We start from the raw sequence: 5727 nt of genomic DNA, 5'->3' as shown, positions 1-5727 counted from the left end.
GACCCTTCAGTCCCCAGGCCAATGCTCTATCCAGTGAGCCAGACCAGCTAGGGCAGTACTCACCTTTGCAGGGAAAACTGTGGAAGGCTTGGAAATGGACCGAAGTCTCCTCGTGTCCTGAGTGGAAATGCTATGGTCGGTCACCAGACTATCGGGGCCTGGTCTTGCCGTTGAGCCAGGTCACACGCTGCAGGTTGCTTGGTCCTGCTGGCGACACCCGTGTTTCCCGCCTCGACATGCACTCGTGGCCCTGTGGCGTCAACCGCTGTTGGTTTCGCATCTGTTTAGCAAGTTCATTTCGGCGTTTCTTTTTTTCTCTCTTTATTTTAAGTTTTTAATGAAAGTTGTATATAATATTACTTTATTCCTGCATCTTCTCAATTGTGTCTTACTTGAATTTTTCCCTTTTCCTTTCCTACTTGGCTTTACATTCAAGGATCTTTTTGCGGTCTTTGTCCAGTGTTCGTCTAGTGATCACCGCCTGGCTGGGGCGAATGCCCACATGCGCAGTTGCACCGTTAGCTTTCTCCCACTGCACTCGTCCAGTGTGATGACATATTTCTTCCTGTCCACCTGGGCTCCTTTGCCCATTTGCTGCCCTTTGTAATGTCCTCGAACAACCTGAGCTTCGTCATCCTTTCGGACGGGCACGGATCCAACCCTGCACTTCTGTCTCAGCTCTTTGGAAAGAGCAGAGCACACAATCTTCCTGCGAATGTGGGAAGGTGCATTGAAGTGCCTTTTATGGTTCTTGCTCTGGTCAGAAATCACAAAGGGATTGAACCGCTGGCGCTTCTGTGGTGGCCACAAAAGGGAAGAGACCCACACGCTCACTTCGGCGTTTCTGGTGTCCTGCGTACGTGTGGTTCCCCACAGTCTCCCGGTTATAACATCTTACTGATTCCCTCATTCATTGACACGTTTCTGTTTTATCCATCTGTACAAGAGTTGTGCCAAAATATTTCTCAATATTTGCTGTATTTTCCAGGGAAAAAGAAAATATTAAGTAGAGGCTGTTTTCCTTCTCAAGCGATCATCATTTGAACTAAGAATGTTGCTGGGGAGTCCTGGCCAGGTGGCTCCGTTGGTTGGAGCCTCATCCTGTACAACAAAAGGTTGTGGGTTTGATCCCCAATCAGGTCAGGGCATGTACCAGAGGCAACCAATTTATGTTTGTCTGATATCGATGTTCCTCTCCCTCTCTCTCTCTCTCTCTCTCCCTTCCTTTCTCTCTTAAATCAACAAAAAACATATCCTCAGGTGAGGATTAAAAAGAAAAGAAAGCCCTAGCTGGTTTGGCTCAGTGGACAGAGCATCGGCCTGCAGACTGAAGAGTCCTGGGTTCGATTCCTGTCAAGGGCACATGCCTGGTTTGCGGGCTCGATCCCCAGTAGGGGGCGTGCAAGAGGCAGCTGATCAGTGATTCTCTCTCACATTGATGTTTCTATCGCACTCTCCCTCTCCCTTCCTCTCAGAAGTCAAGAAAAATATATTAAAAATAAATAAATAAAAGAAAGCTGTTGGGGAGGAGTATATTAATGAGTCAGTTGGCTCCTCCTGTGGCTGCATGACTAGCTGTCAGCTCCTCGATGGTTGGGTTTCTCTCGCTGCAGATTCTGACAAGCCCACAGACTTCAGGAGGATAGCTGGCGTGTGTGGGCGTTGGCTTGGTCCAGCAGTCAAGGCCCTTGTGGCCTGGTCTCTGTCATCGCTTCCTACTAACTTAGCAAGTCAAACAGCCCTCCTCTCTCCACATCCGTGTCTCTGAACACACAGCTCCCTCGCATCTCCCCTCTCTACTCGCTCTGTACGTTCAGATTCTGACCAGCCTTCAGGACCCAGCTCAGAGGCTGCCTTTTCCACGCGCCTTCCCTGTTCCCCCAGCCGGGAGATGTGCCCGGCTTTCTGGTTGGTGCTGTCATGGATGCCGTGACCACACGCTCCGTGACTCCGTGCCAGCCGTCCAGGCCCCAGAGCGGAGCTGCCGAAAGCACGGGGACGGGACTCCGTCAGAAAGGGGGTGTCACACATTCCCGTTTGTACGGGGCCTGCACACACTCCTGCTGTGTGTAAACACACCGCCGCCTCTCCACTCGGAGGGAGCCGGCGGAGACCCAGGCCTGTGCCTGAGCAGCCTCTCTCAGCCGCCCGACTGTGGCCTGGCTCCGCGGGGCCTCAGGTTGTCTGAGGACCTCAGCGTTGAGGGGACGGTACAGCTGGGGTCCACCCCTCCTCGTCGGGGAAGAGGAAATGAGGGCCCAGAGATAGGGAGAAAGTCCCTCAAGATTGGCGACCTAGCGTGGAGCCGGCCCAGAATCCAGGCTCCCAAATCCAGCTCAGCCTTGCGCATCCGGGTTTTTCCTGTTGGGGTGCATGTGTTTTCCTGTTTCCCGTTTCACTTCTGAAAACAATCTAGCCTAAAACACCATAGAGGTGTGTTTCTGTAGGTACACACGCATGCGCGCACGCACGCATGCACACACACGCACGCACGCATGCACACTCGCTTCCTGGATCGTATTGATAATTTACTAACAAAATGCTGGGTCTTGTCCGCTCACACATGCGTCCAGAAATGGCCGAGGCCCCACTGACCTGACTGGCGAAGATACAGGAAGCCGCTTTTAGGTTCAGACCAGACGTGCCAGCTGCCTGGGTCCTCGTCCCACATACCAAAGAGGACACACATGGCCAGGCGGTTGCGGGACACTGAGCAGCCAGTCCCAGGTGCAGCCCCACCCTCATCAGAGATGAGCGCTATCTCGTCTCAGTGACGGGCCCAGGGGAGCTGGGAGGTGCTCCGACAGCCTCCCACCCCCAGGGGAGCTGGGAGGGTCCCGGGTGTCCCCTCTGGGCCTTTTCCTCTGTGGAGGGTGCGGGTTCCTTGGGGCGCCCTGGCTCCCCGCCGCTCACAAGCAGCAACAATGTTAAGCTCACTTTTGGTTGTGACAACAGCATGGCAGCTGCAAAGAACATCTTAGAAGCTGAAACCTGTGATGTTACTGAAACAGGGGCTTGCAGTTGTCTGTTTTCCCCTCTAGGCTTTGTCTAAGTGTGTACAAATTTGCCCACAAGTCTCTAAAATGTTTAGAACTGTAATCATAGCATCTAAAGCGTCATATCCTTTTTGGTTTACTATTTTGTCGTACGTTCCTCCACGTCTCCGCAGTCTTCATAGTAAGCATTGTCACCGTTGCCTAGTAACCGGGAGTTGTTCCCCGGTGTTGTGGCATGGAGCTCGCTTCCGGCCTGTGGGTCGTCACCCACAGCCCCCCGACTGCCGTGGTGCATGCGTCCTTTCTTCCCTCGCTGAAGCGTTGCCTTGGTGTTCGTTCCCAGAAGTGCAATGTGTGGGCGTTTCTGTAGTTTCTTAAAGTCCCCTTCTTTCTTGCCTTGCTCCTCCAGCAGCCAGTGTGTTTGGTTGCCATGGAGACGTGTGCCCTGGGTTTCCCTTCTCCCCCCGCAGGCCCTGCCCACCCAGGTGGCCGTGTCCCCAGCTGGCGCACTGTGGAGCGGAAGGGAGGGTCCGTGCAGAGGGCAGGCATGGCCCTGGCTGGCGGCCACAAACCCTGTGTCTGGACACCGTGCTTCAAGTGGCCCGTCTGAGGGGGCGCTGGCGCCCGTCCGTGGCCCGGGGTGGAATGAGAAGGAAGAACGGTGTGCTGAGGTCAAGTGGAGCTCTGGCTGGATCCCTGCAGAACAGACTGAGGGACGAAGGAGGCAGGGCTCTGAGTCCAGCACGTGAGATTTTGTTCACTTTGTAAAGACTAACCGAGCGTGTTCCCTGCTGGGTCCATGCTGGGGCTCAGGCTGCTCTTGGTGTCCGTGGCCTGAGTTGGCAGGTGATGGACTAGATGAGGGATCCTGTGTGCTTACCTCCCCGGGGCTCACGGAACAGGGGGCGCCCGGGTCCTGGGGGTGAGGATTTTGCCGACAGGAATTGTGCCCAGTGCCTACCTGGCCTCAGAGGAAGGCCACCGAGGGCCGGGCGGGGTCCACGCGGGACAGTGCTGGGATGTGCGAGTCAAGGCCAGACCTGGTGGCTCTCACCGCTGTGACCCAGGCTCACATCCCGGGGTGGGGTGCACTGTGACCTGCCAGCCACACCTTGGGGGGAAAATACCACAAAAATATTAAGAATAAAAATCATTGCCCATCCCACCTTCCAAAACCCAAGCATCCATACCTGTTAAGGACCGTGCATGGATTTTACAGTGAAATCTCACACATTTAGACCCAGTCCGGGGAAAGGCTGTCCGAGTCAGTGGAACCCTGAAAAAGTGCCATTTTCTTCCTTCAGGTCAATAAAACAACGAGACATAGGCCGGGCGTGTGGAGCAGAGGTTCTGGTGACTCAGCCAGTGGCCGGTGGCGCGTTGCCCAGTAAGCTGTACAGTCCAGGGGGCTCTGGTCAGCTGCTTCCTAAGTCTAAACGCCACCCCTGAAATCCTGTTGACTTTATTGCTGCCTGAAAATGCTCACAGTCTGAAACGGTGAAGCCTGAATCAGGGAAGTCACCCTCAGTCCACAGCAGGCCTGCCTCCTGGGAACGGTCAGCGCAGTGCTTATAACTACAATCAGGCCTCACTCAATGTCATCGCGACTTTAAGCAAAATGAGGTCTAAGTCAGTGTCATCTTAAGCTAATTGGTATAAACAAGAGTTCCGTTCCTAAGGCACCTCATCAGGGTCTCAATAAAACGACATTATCCGAGGGCCTGATGTAGTTTGGAGGTGAGCTTTCCAGCTCACTGTCAGCCTGACCCCTCACCGAGCCCTCCACCCACAGCAGCTCCCCAAATCCTGTAACCAACAATCCAGTGCGTTCAGCACTGTCATCACCCCCGTTTTGGAGACGAGCAGGCCGTGGCTTGGAGCGTTCAGTTTGCTTGTGGTTGGCTACGTGGCGGTTAAGTACGGCGGCCGGCACTCAAGCCCAGGACGGTGTGGGCCCGAAGCCCTTGCCGTCAGCCACTGTAATGTTCCCTTTGCTTCGAGAGAATGTGTGCTGGAGACAGGGGCCGGCTCCGGGCATGGGGTCTTGCCACGAGGTCTCCGATCCAGCCACTGCCTTGGGGCTGGGGGACCACAGGGTCGAGTGTTTGGCTGCTCTTGGGTTGTGAGTGCAGGGACCTGGAGGAGGGGAGACAGGACGATAGCGGGCTGCACCCGGAGCAGAGAAATGGATCCAGGGCTTTGATCAGAGGTCTCTGCCTTCTTAAGGCCTTCGACCCCTGAATTTCGGAGCCGTTGAGTCATCCCAGTATTCCTCATCCTAGTCAGTATTTCTGCACCAGCCGGGGGAGTCAGCTGGGTCCAAGGAGGAAGCTGAAGATCAAGAATGTGAGAAAGGAAGAGTGGGCAGATCCCAAAGGAAACCAGTGGGCGAGGGAGAAACCAGGAAACGACCGAAATAGACGCTGGGCCGAGGGCTGTGCGGGTCGGAAGAGAGCGGAGGGGGGACTTTCACTTGGCGTGCGGTCAGAGGCTCGTGTCCATCCTAGCAAACCCAGGCCCGCTGGGTGCCCTGGAAGTGGGGCCAGGCTTGGTGTCTTAGGTCAGACTTTGTTGATGCAACCAGAGGCCACACAGTCCCTGACGTAGAAGAACATCAGATGCTTCGTGCCGGTGACATTAATGGAGTCGGCGTTGCTGACCTGTAGTGTGCAGGTAACTCCAGTGTGGCCTACAGCATGAATTGCCGCACCTGCATTCCAAGCACACGTGT

General features: G+C 55.0%; 1 pseudogene; it reads right to left on the bottom strand.

Moving 5' to 3' along the window:
* Positions 1-323: 323 nt before the first annotated feature.
* On the bottom strand, positions 324-3291 carry LOC106696138 (annotated as a pseudogene).
* Positions 3292-5727: the final 2436 nt, after the last annotated feature.

The sequence above is a fragment of the Myotis lucifugus genome, unplaced genomic scaffold (assembly GCF_000147115.1).
Source record: "Myotis lucifugus unplaced genomic scaffold, Myoluc2.0 scaffold_10213, whole genome shotgun sequence".
NCBI lineage: Eukaryota > Metazoa > Chordata > Mammalia > Chiroptera > Vespertilionidae > Myotis > Myotis lucifugus.
This window is presented reverse-complemented; position numbering and strand designations above follow the sequence as displayed.